This window comes from Acanthopagrus latus, chromosome 9, assembly GCF_904848185.1.
Source record: "Acanthopagrus latus isolate v.2019 chromosome 9, fAcaLat1.1, whole genome shotgun sequence".
In the NCBI taxonomy this organism is placed as follows: domain Eukaryota; kingdom Metazoa; phylum Chordata; class Actinopteri; order Spariformes; family Sparidae; genus Acanthopagrus; species Acanthopagrus latus.
The window spans coordinates 13230012-13256101 of record NC_051047.1 but is presented as its reverse complement, the minus strand read 5'-3'; the positions used below and the strand labels follow the sequence as shown (position 1 = coordinate 13256101).

General features: G+C 43.0%; 1 protein-coding gene and 2 long non-coding RNA genes across 7 annotated transcripts in view; 2 read left to right on the top strand and 1 right to left on the bottom strand.

The window, feature by feature from the left end:
- Window positions 1-12861, bottom strand: part of mid1 (midline 1) — a 35494-nt gene extending 22633 nt beyond the window's left edge. Inside the window, exon 1 of one of the 5 annotated variants that reach the window (XM_037110797.1) lies at window positions 12798-12861. The gene's annotated coding sequence lies outside the window, so the exon portion shown is untranslated. Of the gene's footprint in view, window positions 1-445; window positions 569-841; window positions 980-2392; window positions 2633-4459; window positions 4718-12797 lie in introns of those variants that run through there. The other 4 variants (XM_037110796.1, XM_037110791.1, XM_037110794.1 and 1 more) reach the window with 4 other exon arrangements.
- On the top strand, window positions 526-25745 carry LOC119026418. Its single transcript, XR_005077142.1, has 3 exons — window positions 526-660; window positions 1900-1988; window positions 25601-25745. It is a non-coding gene; the product is annotated as an uncharacterized LOC119026418 (long non-coding RNA).
- On the top strand, window positions 20611-21460 carry LOC119026417. Its single transcript, XR_005077141.1, has 3 exons — window positions 20611-20712; window positions 20909-21143; window positions 21408-21460. It is a non-coding gene; the product is annotated as an uncharacterized LOC119026417 (long non-coding RNA).
- Window positions 25746-26090: the final 345 nt, after the last annotated feature.

Here is a 26090-nt window from a genome sequence, read left to right as displayed (position 1 = left end):
TTACAGCTGGAGCAGCACAAGCCGGCTGATTAGACTGACAAATCTACCTGCTCTGCAGCCGCACACTTTGCTGAGATTAGCTGCATGGAGCCTGGCCCTCACCAACACCCTTTTCCTACTGTTATTTATTGAGGGGGGCGATTTAATTACCCAGCTGAACACTGAGGCTACTGAATTAAAAACTCATCTGTCAAACAGAGGAAAAGTGTGACTGCTGTAAGCTTTTTTCTTTCTTTGCATAGACACAAAACTGTTATGAGAGTAAAAGATGACTCCATTAAGAGAGGCTCCAGCTTCCTTCATGAGTGAGCAGGATGTTTTATAATGGAGCACCAGATGAGGAAATGGCGCTAAGAATCAATAATGCACATGATGTTTGGAGCTAATGAGCTTCTTACAGACTCAGGAGTGGAAATACAGGTTTAAAAGGTCAGTTATTTCTCACACGTCTCTCTGTCTGTGCTGCTTCAGGTCGTCCTGAAGTTGTACCAATGTCTCATTTCCTCGCAGCGGCTTGGCAGGTGGCATCGGCGGGAGAAGAAAAAAAAAAAAAAACACTGTATCCTTCCCACAACCACAGGAACTTTACGGAATGTGACTTTCCAGGCATGAGCCTGCTTAGAAGAAGAAATGTCTAACTGAGCTCAAAATCAAGAGGAAGTAAGTATCTCGTTCACATCTGCATGTACACACTTTTTAGACGCAGTTATCCGTCGTGACGTGTGAGTTTTTAGCAATTTGTGGACGTGACACAACAAAAGTGTTGTGTTGTTTTTGGTGTCTGGGGAAGACGGTCAAAGAGCGACATCGTGCGGCGGATGTATGAACTGTGGTGTCTTACCTCATCACTCAGAGGAGAGGAGACCTTTCTCCACTGAAACATGTCAACACAATTACATGGAGCCACGTCACTCAAAGAATGCTGTATAAGAAAGACACGGGGACAACTTCCTCTGTGGAACTTCGTCACCGACCAAGGTGATGCAACCCCTTCATAATCGTTCATATCACTCCGCCGATATTAACAGACCCTGGCATTACAGGAAAAGGTGCACCACAATATAGTTCCTAGTTTAACTTAAAGAGGTGAAAAACAGCCCGATATGTGAAATTGCCATTAAAGGTGCACTATGTAGTTTTGGGAAAGACATTTTTAATCAGAAGAGAAAAATCTTCACTGACTAACACTAAATAAACAAACTGATCTTAAAGGACAACAAAACGGGATAAAGCGGTTACAGATGATGACATGATGACGTGACATGACAATTTCATATTTTACTTTGTACATATGTGGCGGACCCTGCCACCTTTCTAGTTTCGAACAATGTTCTGGGGGCCTTATTTTGCTCTGAGAACAGCCTGTTAATCCAGTGACGGCAAAAATAAATATTAGAGTACCTCATTAATATTGTAAATATAACCATTTTGAGTGTTTTCTCCAAAACCACGTAGTGTCCCTTTAATGAATGAACGTCAATTCTCTAAATAAACCAAATTATAATAGTATCATTCACAAATCTGTCCCTATCATCTTACCCCTCCCTGAAAACCAGCACTGTCTCCCTTCATAAAGACCTCCACATGTGTTGCCATGGTGACAGCTTGATATCTATTTGTCACACTGGCGATCAAAGGCAGGCGCGCTCTGGTGGGAAGATGTCTAACATTCCATCTCCCAGGAATGAGCTAAGTTACTAATTAATAGGGGAAACCAAAGACCCAACTGCGATGTCCCAGTTTCACTCTTCATTAGCCTCACGTAACAGTGACTCCTGTGCGCGTCACGCACGTGGGCCTGTTGCAAACTGTGTCCAGATGCACTGCCAGGGGAGAAAAGTCTGTTTCTTTTATCTTATCGGTGTGTTAAATTGTTTTTTTGTTTTTGTTTTTTTGTAGGTCACGAGGTTGCCAGATTGCGGATCAAAGGCTGAGTCTATCTCCCTCAATGAAGCTAGTGAAAAACTTTTATGGTGACTCAGTGAAAGGTAAAAAGAGCAGCCTACACTCTTACGACTCGCTTTATATTCTTTCACATAGATCCAGTACAGATGCATATATCTCGGGGAAGCTCCACACTGAATAGCCACATTTGACACTGGAAACCTTCTCTGCCAACTCCCACTCTCTTTTGACGCTTTTTAATCACAGAAACCCCCTCGGCCCTCTCACTTAGTCATCTTATCTCCCGTGTATTATCCACAGTTCTAAACATGAAGGAATCTGTGAACACAACGAGGCCAAACAGCCTCAGCCTTTCACACACACACACAGCCCTGCCCTGGAGGCTTGGAATCATATGATGACTCAATGTTTTGGTAGCAAACACGCAGAGGCTCACTCAGTAACATGAAATACAGACTTCAGAGTTAAGAATGACCTTCTGACTTACCCGCCACATGATTACATCCATGAACAGGCAAAGAGAAGGGGGAAAAGCCACCTTTAAAGTCAGTCAGTTTGTGATGTTTTGGGCTGTGCCAAAGCTGATCCAGTGCTGAGTCTGAACTTTGAGTGCAGTGACTCGTCTTAGGTGTGACCCTCCAACCCTGTTCTCTACTGGAAAGCAGCAGGAGGATCGAAACTTTTCCACCCTTTTCCTCTCCTCTCGCTGAGGACTATACCTATCCCATCCACACACAGTGGGCTGCAAGTTGTTTGCCTGGCCAATCACGTGAAAGGGGCGGGACTTGAGCTGGTTCGGTGTATCACTCGGGGCTATCAGAAGCATGGGGCGTTGCCATGGCTCCCGAAAAGCTTTGTTTTTTATCATCATCAAATAAACATCACCCTCGCAGCAACATCAAGTGCATTAATTACACATTCTGTCTTGATTTTTTCGCATAATTGGCACGGTGACATTTATTAGTAATTGTCAGCCGCAGCCAGGCAAAATGTGAACTGCATGCTGTTATATTTATCCTCAACAAAGTCAGTCTGGATTATCGCAGCTGGAAATGTGTTTCATGCTTGAGGCAGGATTCAATACAGCCAGATGAAATAGTGCTTAAGTAAACAGGAGTCAATGCTGTGTGTACTCCCTAGAAATGACAGTGATGCTTTGTGTCAGAGACAGTGGCCCAGACACAAACGCACAGATGAGCAAAAAAATGCATTAACAAACTGTGTTTTGTTTTTGTTTTTTCACACACAACAAGCATGTTCTTTAACGCAGATGGCAATCAAACGAGCAACGTTACATTCAGCAAACCTTATTTTTCTCAGAGCGATCACACACACCCTTTTGTTTTTCCATGTGAACACACTGAAATGGAAACACACAGGAATGCACTGTGGTTGCGACAGATCGTGTTGAAAGTTGTCTCAGATTGTTTGGCACCGGTCTTTTGGCTGCGTGGAAAATGTTCCCAACACAAACATGTGCTGGCTGAGGCGACTGGCATCCAAACAGTGACGCCGATCACATAAAGTTTGATCAGTCTCTCAGCTCTGGACGAGAGCCCACGCTCGCTGTTTGACTGGCGAGGTTTTTGAGGTATTTAGTGAGAGGCCATTACCTCGGACGACCTTGTCAGCGACATCAAGTCGGTGTTTTTTTAATAGGGTATCTCTGTTTAAAGCAAATGTTTGTGTTATGCGGTGAAACCGCGGCACATACGGCATGGATTGATTTGGATTAGTAGCGATCCAAAAAAGCCCTGCCAGGACTCCTCGTGTTTCAGTTCAGCCTGCAGGGTTCAATAAAATATGGAAAGAAATGTGAGAGCAATGAAAACAAGTTATATTTGAAGGTGTGCTCAGAAAGATAATGACTTTACAGCTATATAAACAACTGAATATAGTGATAATCGCAGTGAGACCTAATGTATATGCAGTGGTTACAGCAGTAAGTGTGGAAAGCATAGAGATAATTGAATTCAGTTGCAGAGAAATTTAATAGACAAAAAAAAGCAAAGCAGCAACATCACCATTAAAGGGGCATATGCAGTGTTTGAGAATAAATTCAAACTCAGAATTTTACTATTTACAATATTGATGAGCTAATACTGCAAATTCAGAATTTGTTTTTCAATAACTGAACAAACAAGCTGTTCTCAGAGGAAAATAAGGTCCCAGAATACTGTTTGAAGCAAGACAAGTGGCAGGGTCACATATAGATAAAGTAAAATAGGATGAACTTGTGTTGTCCTTTAAGGTCACTTTGTTTATTCAGTCAACAAAACAGAGAGAGTTTGTTTATTTTGCTTTCTCCTCTGATTAAAATGTCTTTCCAAAAAACTACATAGTCCACCTTTATCGATTTGTCATCTTGTGATCTTCACTTTTCTGTAAATCAAAAAATATGTGGCCGCACTTCAAACACACAGATAAAAAGGCAAGCAGAATACTGCAAGGCATGTATTTTTAGCATGGCAAAACTTCCCCAAAGCCTCACTTTAAAGTCTAAAAGTAACTTAAATGGGACTTTGCACCACTAAAAGTAGAGATGATCCCTTACCTCTCAGCCTGTTAGTCAGTCAACCAGTGGACCAGACAGTCCATAGTCCAGGTGACATATGAATACAAAAATAACGCCTGTGAAGAGATATTTCTAAAAAAAAAAACACACACACACTTTCCTCAGAAGCCTCCTTTTTTAGCTCCTACTTTCTGTCTGGGGCTCTGCGGCTTCGTCTGTCTCACCGCTATCTCTGAAATTCTCCTCACACACAGCCTCTTCTTCTCTAATCCTCTCTAAAGGAAGCCGAAACAGCTCCAAATGGTTCAACCAGGCTGCCGACTTCTCAGGCTTTTTCCCTCTTTGTATTATTTTGTTGGCTGGGATCATTAACTTAGTCCCATGAGAACATAAGGAGGTAAATAACCCCCCTCCTTTCCTGTGGGAGGCTGTCAATCACAACTGATGATGAGGTGGTGAGAGGAGGCGGAGGAGGTGTGTGGAGGTGGGGGGGGGGTTGCTTTTTAGCTGCCAAGGAGGCACTGCTGATTGGTCACCGGGGAACAGAGGTGGCCCTGCATGACAAGCGGGAGCACTGGGATGGATGGGGCCTGGAGAGATGCTCAGCTGAGGTTACGTGCACATTTATAATAGACTTTTATGCAACTCGCTCATTTACATGTGCCTCAAAGGAGAGTGAATGAATGGAAATGACTAATCAAAGTTGACATAGCAAATGTCTATTCATGGATTTACGAACATGACAAACGAGCTGAATGTTGAGGAATCACGAGATCTTTAAGTGAGTCTTTGGTGCGGTCTGGTCACCCAGTGGGGGGGGGACCGGGAGGAAGGCATAAAGCTTCCGTTGCCATGGCCGTGTGGCAAGAGCAACGATGCATCTTGGCGCTTTGAGCCAAATGCCACTCTAATCTTTTCATTGGCAAACCCTCAGCACTCTCTTCACAGCTTGTTTGTCTCTCAGTCAAGCCTACCGCTGTCTGTCACTCTCCACTTCCCTCCCAACATCCCATGCCAATCTGAAGTCTGCTGCATTTTGTTAAGGCAAACGAAGTGTGTAAAGACGCTGTTAGCAGGAGTAACACTTCCTGAGATGGGTCACTCCGCTCCCAGTGACCACGACTAAACTCACGAAAGGAGAGACAATGGGCGGATTAAGCATGACTTCCACTGTGATTCCACTAATGGATTTGTAAACAGCGCAGCACACATCCATTTCCTGTGCGGCGCTGAATTATTCTCTCATCACTCCTCAGATGTGTGCAACCTCTCCAGTAATTTACAACAGCGAGAAAGTCTACAAGACAGTGTTATTGCCTCAGCCCAAGGCCACACATTGCTGCTGTATGTCCATAAATTGTCTGCGAAAGTAATGAGATCGCCACTTCATTTCGTTTCAATGCGATGAAACACCATAAACCCGGAGACATTTACATGGGCTGCAGAGTCACGCTGACATTTGAGGCCAGCCACTTTTTAAAGGTGAAAATGGTTTGCCACACCAGGGTCGATCCAATGTCGCTCCCCTCTCTTGAACTGTCATAAACATTAAGTGGAAAAAGAAGTCTGCGCCTGTTTTAACCATCCCCAAAAAAGACAGCTTGTCTGGGCTGCGGTTTGAGCAACTGTTCCTACGTCGCCCACTGGAAACCCCGACCTGACTCTCCATACAGGCTGACGCGTAAAGTTTCTGTGGCTCTCGGCCCTTAAAACAGCGCAAGTTTTCGTTTATTCCTCGGACCTCAAAGGACGACACAGTTTAAGACTGTTTTACCTTGTTTATATGTGGCGGACCCTGCCACCTTTCTAGCTTTAAGCAGTGTTCTGGGGACCTTATTTATTTATTTCACACCTTGTTTATTCAGTTATGGAAAACAATTAACATTTCTGAAAATTCTGAGTACTTTTACCTCATTAATATTGCAAATATTAAAATTCTGAGTTTGAATTTCCTCTCGAAAACTACATAGTGCCCCTTTAAGAAATGCATATTCTGTGTCTATTATGTCATAATAAACCAACTTTAACAAAAGAGAAACTGTTCCATTATAGCTATTCGATAAAATAGGGCTCAAAGCCACAATTTAATCCAGTCCAGAGGTTGGGATGCTGACAATAACAGTTATATATTTTTTTTGTTCATGTGTTTGTATAAGTGGCAATCAAGATGCGGACGTTCTCGGTGTAATCCTTGTAAAATTATTTCCAGAAAACACGCCGCATTGCACTGTACATATATTCTCTTATCAATAAGTAACAGCACTGTCGAAAAAATAATTATTCAAAACAAATGAATATTCATCCCCACTAAATAAGGCAATTTGCCGCCCAAGGCGCTTCTCTTGGTGGCGGCTGGCACATCAAGCTGTATTAATTGGAAAAAGAACTGAAAGGGGCCAGAAAAGCCCTCCTGAAGGAGCAGATAAGAAAGTTGGAACAAAATGGACTGTGAAATCTGATGTCACATAAAAGTTTGATGGGTAAAAAAAAAAAAAAAAAAGACACAGGATTTCTCTCAGGGACCTTGCAGGAGGAGGCATTTGTTTGAGCTGCATCATCATGTTACAAGGTTATGCTTCACCTTGGTGCTCCCTGGCAAGTGCAAACTCATTTTGCACTGAACAAAGAAATCCAGAAATCTAACGTGTCCAAATATATGCAGAGAAGAGCGTGTGAGGGAAGTCTTTCATACTGGTCAAGACTCTTTGTCCTTGTCATTTCACTATAGCAAATCATGACAACTTTTCCATCATATTCAGCGGCCAAAAAGAAAAGAAAGTTAGCCTGACTTACATGATTATGTCCAGGGCGATCCTCTAAAGGAAAAGAAGATGCAATTCCGATTGACAGCTCAGCCTTCTATTTCAGTAGCACATGGACGAGGGACTAAACAAAACATACAGTAGCATCCCGGCTTGTCTCTTTCCACACTCCCTCCCTCATTGCTTAAGCTCCCCACCCTGCCACAGCCCCAGCCGTATGCTCATGCGAGCGTAAAACATGCCCAGGAAGCGTCACTTCCACTGGGCCATTTCATGGATACTGTCTCCATTAATGCTGTGGCCCATCAACCCCCACCCCTTCCCCATTGGGGTTGCGTTCTCGCCCCCTGGCTCCCCACCCTCACGGCAATAACACAAAGATGTAGCAAATGGAGAGACAAAGGGGGCGGGGGGGCATGAACCTCGGGGACCCCATTTTGATGAGTTTCTGACTAAACAACCAGGGCCCGAACAGATGGGATCAGTCTCCAGGGCTCTGCTGCATGGCTGCATTTAATACACAGCGCCATACATCCCCACAATAAATGTTGTTCTGCTGCTCACTAAACGGCACTCGTCACATCACGGACCCAAAACGAGGCGACACAAAAGCAGAATATCGTGTTATGTTTGCCATTAAGCCCTCAGAAACTACAGTAATTAAAGTCTGAGTGCACATGTCTAATTGAGTTAGCACATGCTTTGGCACTGAGATTGTCTTTTTGAGAGCGAACACTGATCTAAGCAGCCATGATTGTTCTCCTAACTAGGACAGTCCAAAACAGCCACTCCTCGTATTGCCAATAAACAATAAGATGAAAGCGTATCCTGTCCTCATCGCGGGCAAAGGTTCAGGATTTTAATTGCTTTCATCCCCGAGGCATACTGCCCATAACCAAGCAACGCACAACCGATCCAAACGGCAACCGAATAAATGAACACCAACACCAATTAACACCTCCTCCCCCCTTCCTCTGTTTAACTTTCAGACGTGTTATTTTGGTGCAAATGAGAAGATAACCTTTAACGCTATTCATCAGCCGCGCTGGGTGGGAGCTGAGGAGTGTGTCTGCTGCGTGCATGTCACGTTAGCCAGTGTCTCCATGTATTTGCACTGGGCGTTTATGATTAGCTGGCAGAACATATAGGACTGCTGTGAGCGCTGACCTGGAATTGATTTTTTTTCTCCTCCTTAGTATGCTATAGCACTGATGGTGCTGTGGTAATGGGTTTGCCAACAACATAATCAGTTGTCAGCCTAGTTGTCCCCTCTGATATGATGGAGCAAACATACACAAAGAGTCGTGATCTTAAATGGTGCAACTGGGTTTCGTATAAAAGACTAGTATAAACGCAGTGTTGATACCTCGGGGTCGTCATGGATGGAAGAAACCTGCTCAGTTTAGTTCTCTTAAATTGACAAAAGGCAACTTTGTTCCGTCTACTTATTCTGAGGTAATTTCTGATTGCACTGTGAAACAGCTGTGAAAAAAAATGAATTGAAAAAAATGTAAAAATAACACCATCCATGTGTAGTTGCCCATAAACCTGGCTTTGTTCTGCCTGCCCGGCTCAATTTGTCTTGCAAAAATGAAGGGTGCATTATGACTAAAAGGGAAGTGTGTCTGCCATTATGCAACTAAAGTGGGAAGAGGCATTGTTTTTCCCTGGTTGCTAGCCCCAGGTAATGGTGAAACAACTGGAATAAGCCGGTGAACGTGTTGTGTCGAAGTCTGTTCTCTTGACGACGTGTTTCCTCTCGCCGCTGGGACTCGAGACGGTTCAACACTTTCATTTCTTTCTGCCTGCTAATTGACAGAACTGGATGTTTTACTCGCCACTTACCAGCACAAAGTGCTATTATGAGACAGGACAGACCGGGCTAGCTGATTAGCATGCAGACCTCAGTAGAAAGTCTTTGACATTATGTCAACACAGTAACATTTGCTTCAATATCTAAAAATAAATTCTGGCCCATCTTACAAATTGCTCCTTTGATGTAGATGGGTAAGCATGGTGCCAGGCTGCATGCCAAGCTGAGCAAGCAGTCGGCCTTTATTTTCAAAGGAGATTTTGTGGCTGGTAGTAGACAGAACAGCATGGTGAAAGCCAGGTTTATAGACGCTGATGGTGTCAATATTCCATCCTTTTCACTATGAAACCAACCATCATTGTTAGTGGTTTGGGGTTTTTGTATTCTATTATGTCCTGTATTTTCTTGTAGGCTCTCTCCTCATGCGACAAGTTTTGCTTTCCACTTCCTGTCTTTGTCCTTTTCCCGCCTTTTTCCCGTTCACCTGTGTCTCATTGCTCTTCCTGGTGTCAGGTTAAATGCTTTTGCTCCTCGCCTGTCCTCAGTGTTCCAGCTTTTTTTCCTGCGTCACTTCCTGAATCCTGCTCTTCGTTTTGTATTCTTTTTTTTTATTCTCTTCTGCTTGCCTTTTTGTCACAAGCCATGTATTGCCTGCATTTTGAGCTTTTGGACCTTGGCTTCATAAAATAAAGCTTGCTTTTTGTTTCTAACTGCCTCAATGTCTGCATTAGGGTCTTCACCTTTTTGCCAAACTCGAACACTTCATAATACTTAAGAATTGTTGACAAAAGTTTCAAAAAAGAAGGCCAAACGAAACATTCAAGACATCCCTCACCAAGGAAACAAGTTCAACTTTGTGGCTTGAAAGCAACACTGTGCCGTCTGGCCTTTTCTCACTGAAATTAAACAATGGAGCAGTCTTGGGAAAGTAAGGTCATGTGTTGTGTTCTGTCCACACCACAGCCACGCAAGCCTGAAAATCTTGGCTTTTATTTTTTCCTGAAAAAAAATAAATAAATAAAAATCCTCCTTCAGAAAAGGGTGCGGTGAACGCCTGCTACATACTTCACTGCTCAGAGAGGTCTGTAATTGCTTCCAGCTTCTGAGAGATGCACTGCAGGAAACTAGTGCCACGTCTTTATCAAGAATCTTCAACATCTTTCAGCAACACGGAGCGAATCTTATCAGAGACGGGTGCTGGTGAAGCTTTCAACCACTCTCTCATCTGTTGATGCCAGCTCCCGAATACCGTCGTTTATTTATTTTTTTTTTTTTTATATTTTTTTTTTTCGAGTACAGTGTACCATGCACTACAGCTCTTACATGTACAGTAGGACATATATAATTTATCTCGACACCTGTGTTATTCCTTCATCATGCAGTGGGAGAAATTGAGTCACTGCACAGTTCACTCAAACCTCCTACAACAAGAACTGCTGGAGGAGGTCTGAACATCTGTTGTGTGTGCTGCCTCCGTGTGTCCGAGGAGACAAAGTCAGAGCCAGAGGCAGGAGCCCAGCTGGTGGGATCTGGGTCAGCCGCATCCGAGCTGAGGGCCGAGGGGATGTTCTCTAAACTCTCTGCTCAGGGTGAGACACCTCTGACAGTGGTGTCACTGCGACAGTCGGCGCTATCACCGATTACCACCAGTGTGAAAACCCCGTTTTAATCAAGCTGCGTTGCAGATTAAAAGGTTGAGGGACAGTCAAACTGATCAGTTTTCTTGCTTTTGCTGTGAATCTTGGCTCAGAGAGGACTTATCCTCACTTCATCGACATGTCAACAAAGCATTCCTTCAAGACAGTGTGGGACGCATTCCTCGATCTTGGCCTGCGGAGCACATTCTCTGGACTTGAAAACGTATTAAACCATGGCTGATAAAAGAATACTCTGCATCGGATATCACACGCACACTCATTTCCATCCACAGTTACTGGCTCAGACGGTGACATAGTGTCAGCTCTCACCCTGTCGCAACAAGCAAGCCAAGAGAACATGCAGCTGCTGATGGAGACAGTTGTGTTTATCACTTGGAGACAAGAGTGAGATTTTAGAAACAGAGAAAAATCACCACACGTTAATAGCAAATTCTAATTAACAGCCTTCCCTGTCAACTTTAAATATGAAAAAGGACTGTCGGATGAGCACAAATCAACACCAAAGGCACGAAAGATTGATACGCAAAAAGAGGATTTTACTCTCGGTCTCTCAAGGAGAAGGAAGGAGGGCGGTTCAGAGCAGAACCAGATGCCTGCATGGAGGAAAAGTACTGCAAACCAAAAATGAATTCACCAGAGTTCCCTATCCACAGTTATTTGGCACACTTCTGCTTGCTCTTAGAACAACATGCCATTGCTTTTGCTCTCACCGAAACAAAAGTGGGGAGGAGAGCAGAGGTGCTCATTGAAAATCATAAGCTTTCTTGCAAAAATACACAAAACTAAAAGTCTCTTGGACAAGGCAAATATGACAACAATCTGTTCCCCCATACACAGGAAACGTTACATTCTTGCCAGTTTGCTAATTTGCCAGCACTTGTTTTAGCTGATATTCAACAGCAGATGTGATGCATGTGCAAACAAGATTGAGCTTGCTGCTGAGGGATGATTTCCAGCTACTTTTCTTTTTATTCAAATTCTTATTGAGACACACGTGTGTTTAAAAGAATGGTGCTGTTTTTTTCTTGCTCTCTCCTGGGGCTCCATGCATGTGTGTCTCTAAAAATCTTCTTTGCCGTGCAGACAACAGCTTGAACGAAATCAACGAGCAGTGATTGATTTATTATTAAAATCATGAAGCATAAGATGTGTTGGGAAACAAGACAAGAGCCGTTGCTCAGCTGCTTAGACATTCAGGATCAGGTCCACACCCTCAAGAGAATAAACACCTGGAGACACTCTGCTCTGAGCTGGAGCTGTTTACCGAAGGCAGCAGAGCTCAGAGATGGCTTTTTAACTTCTGGAATTAAAAAGTGGATTTCTCTTCACTCCTGTTAATCAACCTGACTGCCGCAGCGATCTATGGAGCCGACCTCCGTTTTCGGACACCCTCGGAGTCGCTAGCTTACGGCAGCTCACGGCAAATGTACAGTAAAGTAAACTGTCTGTCTGGGGCAGATAAACGCTGCACGAGTAACACAAAGAAACACAAATGTTCCTGCCACCAAAGTTAAAAAGTTGAATTATCTTCAGTCCATGTTGACTGCCAACTGAAGCTGGAGGGGAAATGTATTTTGCTTTTTGAGGGGGAAAGAGGAGAGAGTACCAGAGTCTCCTGTGAGTGCTCACTGAGAATTGTGCCATCGCTTCCCAATGTTAGCTTACTGCTAATGCACAGTAAAGTAAACTGGCTGTTTGGTGCAGATAAACACTGATGTTCCTGCCGTCAAGATTGCTGCACGGTTGACGTATACGACAATAAACAGTCTGATGTGAACCTAACCAACCTAATTTCCCCGTCCCAGAAGTAAGAACAGGCGACCCCATGAAACGACCATTGCCGTGACTAAACTTGTGGATTTCTCCGGGTTTAAACATTGTTGGAAACACACATCCACAACTCAAAATGTACAACAAAGGTGTGGTCGTTGTTAGACATCTTAATGAGGAATTGCAGCATAAAATCAACTTATACTGTGACTTTTTCTGACTCGGCAAGTGCCAGTGGTTCCCTCAACTGCTCCCCCGCCGCTCAGTCCGAGACGATCAGCACTGCTCCCCTGCAACAAAATGCAGGACCTGGCGCCAATTAAACTCCTCTAACCCGATTGCTAAATGCTAAACACTTCTTTATCAGATCTTACCTGCTTCCCCATGGCTGCCATGGTATGTGTCTCTCCCCTGGTGAATAAGCACTAGGCTAACACAGAGCGTGACTGTTGGGCAGCTGGTACTCCCCCTGAGGTGAAACAGACAGGAGACAGGAGTTTGAAGGTGTTTCTGTCTGCATGTACACTCCCCTTCGTTGGGGTGTGTGCGCACACACATATTTCACTGACATACTGCCTCTCATCTGCTGTACAGGTTCACACAGGAGCATCGAAAGCTCCTGAGAGGAGTGCTTAACCCTTGCACAAGCTGGCACTAATAGGGGAAGACATTAATTATCCCCATGCATTACCATAGAGATAATTTCTTGTAGCAGTATCACCACCACTGTCACTGTTAATGAGTAGCTTCTCGAATTTTGTGTTGGGAAAAAGAAAAAAAAAAGGGTGAAAAATTGTCAAAGGTTGGACCTGGTACTGATATACTGTAAGACAGTGTCAGATAATGGGGATAAAGGGCTTTTCTTTGTCACTACAGGCAGCTTCGTGGAGTCACCAAGCAGAGAAAAATAAAGCTCAAGGATCCACAGCAGCCAGCAGGCAGAGCGCAGCAAAGAAAGAATGCTTGCTATTAAGCAAGAGAGAATTGGTTTTCTCCACCCTAATGAGAATTCATCCTGCGAGATAGATGAGTCAGGCTGAAAACACAATTCCATACTTGCAATAATGAGATCATATTTGAGGAATTGGGAGTACATCCCTCAAGTGGCAAAGAGAAAAAAAGTCAAGGTTACCAAGAATTTCAGTGAGATCTAACCTTGCCTTGAGGAATTTCCCCTTTTCAACTCGGAACTATAGACAATGACTAAATATTAACATTCAGACCGCATACGTGTAAAAGAAAAAGAGAAAAGAAAAAGACGCTGTCAGGCTGTAATGGTCACTGCCTCAAAAAAAAGAAAAAAAAAACTGCAAGGAGAAAAACAGAAAGAGGTTCGTGTCTGCGCCTGGCCAAGCAATAGCTCGGCCTTGCACTGAAAACAAAACTGCAAAATGGATCGGAAAGATGTGGAAATTGAAAAGGCCACTTGGGGAGAAATCAGAAATCTAGGACTCAGTAGGACAGAGAAAGTAAAAACCACACAGGAGCTCAAGTAAAGTTGTTCTTACCTATACATTACTGGATGGCAGAGCAGAGTGAACCCTGCTGGAAGCAATTATGGCCAAGGTAGCTACACAGTGCAGCTAAATCATCAATATAGTTTTGCCCATATTACCTCAGGGTTAAAGGGGCCATGATAGCCGAATGGTTAAGACGTATACTGCATAACTTCATTCCAGCCAGGGGCCTTTGTTGCATGACATCACCTCCTCCGTTTGTTTAATGTATGCATCTGTACTCTCCACAATCAAACAAAGGCAAAAAGCTCCCGTCAAAAAGTCTTTAACATGACAAACAGTCTGCAGAGATGTGTTTTCAGGTCTGTGAGGCCGTACTCTGGACATTAGATCAAAGCACCACCGCTGACTTCGGTTTTTTGAGAGTGTTGTGTGGGCAGAGGCAGGGGTGGAGTACGCAGAGATGACTGGGCCAAAGTGACAAAGTTTGAAGACAGCGCTGACTCAGGAACTGGGCAGAGCTCTCAGACTTAGATGGCAGTCCCCAAAAAAAAGGAGGTCCTATTTTCTAAACACTCACCCTTGACCTTGATGGAAAACATCGTGAAGTCAGTGAAAGATGCAATGGAGAATTCCAGAAAGACATAGGAACAGGTGTTAATCTGAGGAAGTACCTCTCCACAACAACATCAACGTCTGTGGTCCAGACAGCTCACCAAACAAACATTTAGCTCTGTGCTGTAAAATGAAATGTACAATGGCAGCTGTTACCTCACACGTCATGCTTCCCCCTCGGTTTCATCTGGAATGTTTGGAGGTCGGAATTTTGACATTTCAGCTGGGAAATTCCGACCTCCAACTCTGACTGGAATGAAGCTTAAAGCTCAACCAGCTCTTATCATGGCTGCCACTTAGATACTGGGGGGGGTGTTGCTCTCCGAGTGCAGGTAAATGTGATATCATTTCTTGTGGCGGTGAGTGCAGCTCCAGCTCGCCTGACTACTCCCTCAATCAATTCCTTCATCAGGGCCAGATTATGTGAGGCACCTGCTGGCCTTTGCTCACTCTTTGGCTCGTGTCCTCGCTCTCTGTTGGAGCTGGTTTGTGTTTTTGTGTGGTGTGTTACAGGAATGTAGTTCAAATGAGCCATTCCGCACAGTATAGCCAACCGCCTTCAGTTTAAGCTTTGATCTGACGCGTTGGCTTACATATTGTGTGTTGGAACCCCGCTGTTATCTTGCCCACCTTTTTTGAGTGATCCTCTCTAATGGCCCGTACCAGAGGTGGTGAGCCACAACATCCAAACCTATCATTTAATATGCAGTGTGGTGAGCTTTGATATTTCCTGTTTTCCCTTTGTGTGTTCACCTGCCACTGCTTTGCTCCTTATCGTTTGGTTTGGCCTTGCGGTTTGTTTTGCTTGTCATTATTTTTTACCTGTATCATATCAACCAACTGTGTTGTTTACCAGTTTGAGATGCTTTTTGTATAAGCTCTATTTCAGTAAAGCAGACTGCCATATTGTTGGGAGAGTCCACGAGGAGTGTTCTTCACTTCACTTTTCACTCATTATATAAAACTTATCATTGAAAACATCAAAAAATCCATTACAGTTGTCACCAGAATGAAGAAGAAATAATAGTTTGACATTATGATGTGTATGCATTGGGTTGCAGAGGTGTCTACAGAAGTTAGCATGCTAACTAGTTAGCCCTGTTTGTAAATGCTAACACCCCTCTAGTCCCTGAACCCTACTTGAACCGCTAACTGAATGGCTAACTGAGCTAACTAGCTGATGGCAGCTACAGTTAGCAGCCGTAAGCTGTTACTCTGGTAGAAACGCCACCCTCCATTTTTTTTTTTTTTTTGAATTTGACAAATAGCCATTTCTCACACATTGCACCTTTAAAAACCAGTTACTAGCCTGTAGTTTATGCACATCTGAGGGTAAGAAAGGCTAAATTGTAGACCATAATTTATCTGATTTTTACTGTTTTTATTCCCCTTATTGGTTTCTTTCTAACTTTTCATCATTCATTCATTTGACTGTTAATATATCCTCCCACACAGCTCCAGGCACTGCCTGTTTGATTTCTTTTAATTATTTCAGACACATCCTTGAGCAGAGTCATCCATCTAGTGTCAGTAACGAGTCTGTGTGCACCAAATTGCCACATTAGGGTCATTATTAAGAGTCATAATAATGACTCTTAATCTGAATGATGAAGGTCTTGATTTTTAACATAGCTAATAAGCGAGCTGAACTGAATGAAGCAGATATATAAACTGTTTCAATTCTGCCTTTGCCATCTCCTGAATCACTCCTTACTTACCCATTCTGTACGGACTCTATGAGAGGTTGCTGGGCTCGTATTAAAACTCATTTTGGCTGTAGCAGAACGAGTTTTGAGCCTTGCTCCATCTTGCTGAGAATCTGAAGGTTGAGGGGTAATTGGAACTTAAGGGAAATGTTTGAAATTGAGCCGAGTCTTTCCATTGGATTGATCTGATCTGGCTTTAAAAAGACTGTTGGAAAACCGGGACTGCCAAGTGTTAACTTGCCTATTAGGACAGATCAGCATGGACTGAGTTCATTTATTGTAATTTGGGAGTAGTTTGGATTGTATTTCGCGCCTTCACACAGTCGAAATTATTTGAGGGAAAAGGTGGCGCCCACATGCAGCCTGCCTGCTTTTATGTTCAGAGAGTTTACAGCGGCTTTCAAGATGCCGAGCTCTGCCAGGAAGGGGAAAAAAACTCCAGGGATTAGAGGGACTTTTTACACACCTGTTTAGGTGGGATGATTATACCTTTACTGTATGATTCATTTGAGTATATGGAGTTTGATGACTTCAGCAGATTTCCAGTAAAGCCAAACACCAAAATCCACCTCAGCAGAAATCTGATCAGCCACATTTACTGTGGCATCAAATCATGTGCCACAGGGGGGCAGAGAGGCTCATATATGTATTCAGGAGGGTATTAGTATTGATTCTCTCGGCTGAAACAGACTGACAGAATGATCGAGGCTTCACAACACAAACAGCACTACTTTGTGCGTGACATTTTGTTTTATCCGCATCTCGCTCGGAATTGAGGCCGTCACTGCCGAGAGTGACGAAACTGTGGAACATTTTCAGATCATTAGCTTTGAAGATCACAACAAATGTGCTGCGGGGGACTACAGAGAAGATTGCTGGTGCTTTGGTCTTACGGGAACGGACGGAAAGCTTCAGCAGAAGCCCCCAGAAGGCCACAGAGCCACTCAGAAGTCACTTAGAAAATCCGAAGTGCGCGCTCACTTCTTGTGGAAACGAATTTCATGCGTCAGAATTGCAAATAGTGATATTCAGTTGAATTTCAAATATTAACGACAATTGATGAATCAAAACACACTTGGGGCTGGTTTCTGTCTTTGTGTACAAACAGGCCGAACCTGTTTGTATTAGATCGACTTCATAACTGAACCCTCTGTCAGAAAGTCAATACTCCTTCTCAGCAACTCAGCAACAGCCTAAACGTTCTGTCAGAACACAGGAAGACAGCTTTCAAATCCTTAAACCTGAAAATGAACTTGTAAAGATCTTAACATTAGATGGTGTTATTACAGAGGCATTTTTTAAACACTGTGTCTGTTTTTTTTCCATTTTGAGACTAAAAGAGAAACAAACATCTGAGAAACCGGCGTACTGCAGCTTCAGAACGAGTCATTTCATGTCACTTCAGTTTTAGTTACATAAGTGGTTTTGCTCGTTAAAGTTCAGTTTTTATTTTTTATTTATTATTTATTTATATTTTTTTTATTTTCCAACATTTTCTCAGGAAAAAACTGCTGTGGATCTAAATAGAAACCTGGACATAGCAGGTTTTTAGCATGTTTTGTTTGATAATGGATTAGGCTTGATTGAATTAAAGGGGACTGTTGGGTCATGGTGGAGGCCTAACAGTCCCCTTACTACTGAGTGCCATTCAGGAGTCTAAAGTAGGTAACATTATAAAACTTTGTACCTTGCGGCTTCCAAATCATGTTGATGGCACAGTGTCTTGTAACAGGGTGAATGGTGTCTCTGTCTCAGCCACTCTGCCCCCCTATCACTTGTTTCTGCACTATGTAACTTCAGTGAAAGGGTGGGATCACAGCGTCACATATATGTCTACTTCAACATACAAGTTCCACAACATTGTTATGACGTAATGTGTTTTGTTTGTAGTGAACACCTGCATTACGTCTGGCAAGTTATGACAGACCTGAGATCTGTGTTTACGACAGTGGTGTTGCAGTCAGAAACTGTGTGTGGGGGGAGTTGCTTTAAGTTACCTAAAAAAAAAAAAATAGCTTAATGTAGTTTTGGGTTGAGTTTTACTTAAATATAATAACTTGATGTGCAGAGAGCACCTCTGATACTTGAACTAGAGAGAGGGATAGAGTGGCGCACAAATGTCTGAGAAACCGGAAGTGCTTCAATATCAGAGAAAGAAAAGGCTTTAAACTTGCATCATGTGGTTTTTCTAGTGTTGGAAGGCTTTTGCTGTGGTTTCTGCAGCACTGTTGCTTTTCACTCAGGCTGACTACAGCAGCAAAAAATGAATAACACATCTCCACTATGACCTGCATATCAGAGAACTGTAATCTGTATCATGTGTTGATGGGGGGGGGGTAAGTATGAGACAGCACATTAGGGAAATCAGGATGTTTTTGAAAACATATCTGATTGTTGGGAGCAAAGGGAATAAAGAATAAACCCGAGACAGCTAGAAGGAGAAAGGAACCTGGAGGACACAGTGGGGGGAAAGGTCAGAGAACGTTGAACGCTGCTCTGTGTCTTTTTCAGGACAATAGTGTGAACTCTTAAAGGTTCAGATTAAAGCCTTTCTACCTTTGCGGGCACGCAGCCATATTACCGAAGCGTTTGCGTGTTTGCATTGCAACTCTTAGAGCTGATCCATTTTTTTTTGGAGTCACTCTATGATGATTACCCAAGTCGATCCTCTGCTTACTTATTAACCGCTGGCACTTTCTTTGATGCATGAAAGAAAAAAAAGTGTGATTATACGTTTGAGGCTCGATTTAATGCTATGTGTCGACTACAGTCTCCAAGCAGCAGCTCCTGCTGCAATCAGTGCGCAAACGTAGCCTACAGCGTGCCGAGAAACTGCCAGCTTCTCTCCAAGAAACGAACAGCTCGGAACATTTGCTGGTAATGATCGCCTGCGTTGTGCAACAAAATGTGTAAATCAGCAGAGACTTGCACAGGCGTTGATGTAACAATATTAGCCTCCACCCTTTCGTCTCATTTCACATGATGGTGCTGTGTGTTATCGGTCGCAAAAAAAAAAAAAAAAGACAGATTTAAACTCGACAGCCTTCTCCCGAAGGGACGCAAAACACATATTTCACAGACGTTTGAGAAGTAATGCTAAGTGACTCCTAAATGACTTACTGACAGGCTCAACCAGACTGTCAGCAATAAAAGAATAAATAAAGATGATAATAATAACATCAAGTAAGATATGGATGCGTTCATAGCAGTCCCATAAAACACACTCCATTTTCAGCTCTGTAGGCAAACATCTGGATGCTCTAAATCCTGATGTTGCTAGGGAGTCAGCTGCATAATTCCCTCCCTGCTGCACAAGTTTTGAAGGCTGACTGTTGGAAACGGCCTTTTGGTGGCTGTCCCGAAGTGTGCTGCTAACACAATTTAAACAGTGAATCATTCGCTCCCCTGCCTGCCAAAGAACTGACATATTGAGGTTGACCCAACTTGATCTCCCCGTCCCACCCGATACACATCCTGCATCCCAACTGAACTGCATGTGGATTCAAGGAGAGATGGGGGAAAACACATTTGAATATACACTTGCTAAATAATAATAATAATAAAAAAAAAACAAAAAACACGGTGCATTCAGGATCACTGCATGTGCACCCACCAGCGTAGAGTATTTCATAGCCCGCGCACACACCGATCATTCAAACACATACCGGTACATCAAAAAAGAACAAATTCAACACGGCCTTGTTTCAAATTGAGAAATATTTATCAAATTTATCCCAAACCGGAGCATATGAAGCAGAGCAGATGGGACGAAATGAAATTGATATTTCAAACACAGCGCTGGTGTTGCTTCACAGAGATTGCCGAAAACAGGCGAGCGGAGAAGATGCTTCCCAGTATACTGGTCAGATAATCTCCAAACATAAATAAATCAATTTGGGAAGCCTTGAAATTAAATTCGAAATTAAAGAAGTCTAACGAGAGGAAGCGCCACTTCAAACAAGCCCACTCGAAAGAAGAGAGCGGAAGTGCTGCTCAAAATTCAGATCTGGTCTGAAATGGCTTCAAGTTTTCTAACCAGCGAGACACTCGATCTCTAAAACTTCCCATTTGTTTGTCCATAAAGTGGTGAACTGGACTGAGCCGAGCGGCTTAATCGCCACTAATCCTTTAATCTTCAACTTTGGTTCCACTCAAAACAAACTTCATTACCCAGTCATGCAATGGCGCCATCAGCCAGTGGCCTGGGGTGGCCGCGGCCACCCCTACAAATCTGCTGGCCACCGCACTGGCCACCCCACTTGCCAGTCACAAAAATATCGATTGCCAGTTAAACTCACACACCGCGGCAAGGACAAGGCTCAGATGGCGCACACTTAGCCAATCGGAGGCGACAAAGACGGTTCCTTCCCCCCTGATTGGCTCATTGTTTAATCATGTCAATCACTCATTCATTCCATTGGTTCTGAAAAGGTTGCAAACTCCGCCAGCATCGTCATTCGTCATTGATCCGCATCGATCAGCAGCATCGACCAGAAGAGAGAAGACTATGAGTAAGTCATAATTTCTTTTGTAAAAAGAAGGGTGAGAAGTAATATTCTTCATGTCGTGTGCTTTTTAAGGGCCAAAAGGTGCTGCTACAGCAACCTGTTAGACCAGCACTGCTGTGCTTTTGAGTTAGCCTACGTAACGTTACAGTACGTAGCATAGTCAGCTAACGTTAGCTGCTGTTATTATTTCAATTTGCAGACCATGAAGAGAAAGTCAGAAGACATCGCTTCTTACTTTAAGAAGAAAATTAGCGCAGGAGGAGAGAGAGAGCCGACGGTTGAGCAGAGGCATAGTGATGAGGAGATGGAGGAGGAAGATGAGGGGGAGGAGCAGACAGAGCAGCATGAGCATGCTGGAGAGGGACAGTTAGCAGAGAGCACAGAGGCGAGGCAGGGGTCAGCAGCAGGTGTTCGATCTGCTCCTGGACCAACAGGTAAAATTATGACAGTGTGCCATTAATAATGAAATTTATTGCTAAGCTAGATGCTAACATCATCTGGAGAAATGTATGTTTAAAGAGTGTGTTTATAAGTTATTAACTATGATAAAATCATTTTTATTTTGTTTGATTAGTTTGAATATAAATGCATGTAGATTATTAAATAATTACTATAGAGCGGGGCCAAGTATTATTATTACTATCATGATAATTATTTTAATGTCAGCATAACTGATTTTGCCTCTTGTTGCATCATAGATATCTCGCAGTCAAGAGCAGAACAGCCAAAACAGCCACATCTTCAAAACTTCCCGCGAACCCATCAAGGGGACAGAAGACGGTGTTTTTCAAAAGACTGGTACAGCAAACATAAATGGCTGGAATATTCTCAAAGTAAGGACTCTGCCTTCTGTTATGCCTGTCGCCATTTCAGTCTCCCCAACTCAGGGGATTCGGCGTTTACATCTGAAGAGGGTTTTAAAAATTGGAAAAAGGCAACCTTCAAAGATGGGGGACTTTTAGGCCATGCTAAATCCGAAGTACATACTAATGCAATGTTAGCATGGGCCGAATATCAAAAGTCTACAGAAAGCACGTCCTCTCTCTCAGCCTCCTTAAATGCTGAATATAACAAGTTAGTGAGGGAAAACCGAGAATACATAAAAATTGTCGGGGAAACCCTGCTCCTCACTGCTACACAAAACATCGCACAAAGAGCACATAAAGAATCAGAGGGTGAGAATAAAGGAAATTTTCTCTCCATCATGGAGCTGATGGCCAAACACAATCCCATGGTAAAAAAAAAAATGGCAGGTCAAAGAAACGCAACGTACCTTGGGCATGAGACCCAAAATGAAATTCTTGATTGTCTTGCTGAAATGGTCCGCACCTCAATAACTACCGAAGTAGCCCAAAGTGAGGCTTTTAGTATTTTGGTTGACGAGACCAAAGACATGAGCAAGAAGGAACAGATGTCCTTTGTAATAAGATACTATTACAATGGGTCAGTATGTGAAAGCTTCCTTGCCTTTGAGGCAGCACAGCGCCTGGATGCTGCAGCACTTTCACAGAAAATAGTACAAATTTTGCAGAACCATGGCCTTGACTACAAAAACCATCTAGTAGGGCAAGCATATGACGGAGCCTCAGTCATGAGCGGAAAGAACACAGGTGTGCAAGCACGCATAAAATCAGAGGCCCCGTTAGCTTTTTATGTACACTGCAACGCACATTGTTTAAATTTAGTGTTAGTTGACAGTGTGAAATGCATCCCTGAAGCTAACTGCTTCTTTTCGCTTCTGCAGAAACTTTATGTCTTTGTGTCAGGGTCATATGTGCATCAAAGGTGGCTTGAGATACAGAGGGAGATGTTTCAGGGCCCCCCAAGAGAGTTACAAAGGCTGATAGACACACGGTGGGCATGTAGGTATAATGCTTGCAAGACAGTGAGAGACAGACTGCCAGCCATCATGCGTCTACTAAAAGAAATATCAGAAGAGCAAAATGGTGACAGAGCTACAGAGGCAAGAGGTTTATTAGCCCAAATAGATCTCAAGTTTGTTGCCCTCCTTGTAACATTTACCAGTGTTCTTGCTGAGATCAAATATCTGTCAGATATTTTGCAGTCCCCACAACTGGATTTGGGCACAGCTGTCACACTTGTTGACTCTCTTGTTGACACATTAGAGAGTTACAGAGAAGGCTCTCTCTTTAATGACATCTGGGACAATACTCTGACCCTTACTGACCAATGCAACATCAGTGTGACACATCCTCCAGGCCGTCAGGTCAGACCAAGCTCTCGGCTTGAAGGGCATTACACGTTCAATCCAATAGTCCAAAGACAAGTTAACACAGAGAAGGAGTCATTTCGGACAGGTTCATTTATTCCAGTTATTGATGTGCTTCTCTCTGAGGTGAGGAGAAGATTTTCCAAAGAAAACTGTGTCATAATGAAAGGGATACAAGCCATGAATCCTAGCAGTCCCACATTTTGTGAGAAAGATGTAGTGTTTCCATTTGCCTCACAATACAACTGCAGCACTGAGGATCTGCAATATGAGATCCCCCAGCTCAAGCGCATTCTTGAGAGGAAGCGAACTAGTTGTCAGGAAACACCAAAGAGTTTAATGGAGCTCACTGTCTTTCTGGAGCCATATAGGGAGGTATTCCATGAGATGTTTAAACTGTGCAAAATTGCACTTGCATTACCTGTGAGCACCGCATCCTGTGAGCGCAGTTTTTCTGTGCTAAAGCTAATCAAAACAGCCTTGAGAAGTACCATGACTGATGAGCGTTTAAGCAATTTGGGGGTGCTCAGTGTGGAATCAAGAAGGGCTAAGGCCATAAATCTTGATGAGTTTGTGGATCTGTTTGCCAAAAAACACAGCAACAGGCGAATAAAGTTGTTCTGAAAATACAACTGCAGCATTGAGGATCTGAAACAGGAGAAAAAGTTGTTCTGAAATGTAAGCCTGGTAATGAGAAAGATGATTGGAAATTTGTATGTTTACAAATAGCAAAGTTATGACTGTCTAAAACATGTCAGAATCAGAATAAAGGGTTTCTGTTTGTATCTGGTAGTACCTGCTGTTTCTGTTTTGATTGCAATAATGTACACTGTAAGTGAATAATGATAACATAACTAGCCAATTTGAAAAAGAATCACCTAACACATATACATAGCAAAATAAAACAGTTATTATGTTGTGAGACTCAAAATGTTAACTGTACTGTTATTAGTCTATGCACATTAGATCATTAGTGACATTAAATATAGCATAATAAAGACAACAAGTTTATCAATAGGCGCTTCCTCAGGTTTTTCTGATAGTTTTCTGCCAGCCTATGTACTACAGTATAATAAAAAGACAGTAATAATGGCACTAATAAAATAAAATTTCTTGAAATTATGACTTTTTAGTTTCGGTGTGCCACCCCAAGATTTTAAGTGGCCCCACCTGGCCACCCCTATGAAAAATTTCTGCAGGCGCCACTGCAGTCATGACCGCGACTCCTGCAAGTCTCTATTATGGACTCTTGTCGCTCTTGCGTTCATTAATAGTTTGCTGACTATTGTGTTGCGCATGTTTTATCCATCAGTGAAATGACAGGCATTGTGTTCATTGCTGTAAATTGTCCCTCTAAACCAAAGGCATCGGAAATACATTTGCAGACACAATGGGGGGACAAGTGGAAGCATAAATCAGCACAAAATGACTTCTTGTCTCAACTTTTAAAAAAAATTTAATGCATCACATTAACAGTGATTGATGGCAGAAATTATCCTAAAGGTAAACTCCCTGATTTCCTACAAAGTTAAAGGAAGAGTTCATCCTAAATCCAAAAAAAAACCAAAACAAATCCGACAAATTTGATCTCTAACGTGTAGTGCTATTTACTCCACTAGATTTCTTTGGTCTGACTTTTGGAGATATCGGCTGAAGAGATGTCGGACTTCTCTCGAATATATTGGAACTAGATTGCAATCACACAAAGCTTGTGGTGCTCAGAGCACCAAAATGAAAAAGAAAAAGACTTGAAAAACCCGACAGCAGTGTCTCTCTCCAGAAATCATGACCTGGTTATTTAGGTTAACAGGCCTTGTTGTGAGCAGGGTTGCTAACTATGTTCTAAAAGGACGCCATTGACCATTTTCTTTCTTATAACCACGCAGAAGGAACAGCTGTGATCAGCATTACTGCCATCATCCATAGCGTTATTTGGCTCAGTTAGCAAGCCTCGTGTCCATGAGCAGAAGGACGTTTCCTTCTATGCGCTGCTATTTTTAAAAAAGAAAAAAGCTCCCACAAAAAAAAAAAAAAAAAAAAAAACTGCTCACAACAAGGTCTCTTATCTTGAGTTACTGGGTCATGATTTCTGGACAGAGCCATTGCTGTTGATTTTTTTCAAATTTATGTTTTGGGCGCCGTGAGCATCACAGGCCATCTAGTTTCATTAAGCGAGGCAGAGGCGAGGTTGACACCTCTACGGTCGATATCTGCAAAACTCAGAAATTCACACCAAACCAATCTTGGTTGACGAACAGCTCTGTGGGAAAGAGCAGGCATATTTGTTTTTATTTTCAGATGAATTCTCCCTTTAAATAAAAATATATTAATAAAGAAAATCAATCAGAAGCGTGGAGGGTGAAGCCGGAGGGTAAGTAATCCTTTAAGATGTTATTGACAAGCAGTCAGTGTACAGCTGTATGTTAAGTAGTCCGGGGTTTGTATCTAAAATGACAAAACATGGACTGAGGCTTTGTAGCTTTTGATTTCAAAGTGTTTCTGTGCAATAACTGACGCCTTAATGAGCTCCACCGAGCTCTACTTCTCTTCTGTAGAGATTTGTGTATCAGTCTCGCCCTTGAAGCACCAGGGCTGGGAGCTTTCTTGTTTCTGGACATTCAGCCTCATTTCGGTTGTGACCTTCCCCCGTCCTCCCTGCAGCTGCTCCTGATGCCAGTCAGCGGACTCAGACAGGATGGACCCCCTGATGGGAACAGTTGCAGCCCTCTGCCAGAGGATCAACTTACATCCATCAGTGCTGCAAAGATAAGACGTGAAATTAAATATTGGATCTAGATTGTTCACTTTTGGGAGGTAGGTCACAGAAAAAGTAGGCTGTTTGTTGTCCAAAAGCCAGGACATTAAACGGGATAGTCTCAATGCAGACTGCTACATTTGTGGTGCAGATACAAAAGCTCAGGCATATTGTAGGGATTCTGTGTAAAACACATCCAGACATCCTGTTCTGTCTCTTTGGACACAGTCAGAATTGGGACTGCGCGGTGGCCAAATACTGCTCGGCTCACACAGCCGCAGAGACGGATATGGCCGAGAAAGCTTAAACCACAAATCTTTGTGTTGAGGGAAATCCCCCTTGGAGGAGTTTATTATCAGGGCGGGGACATTCATTTTCAAAACATAATCAGATTGC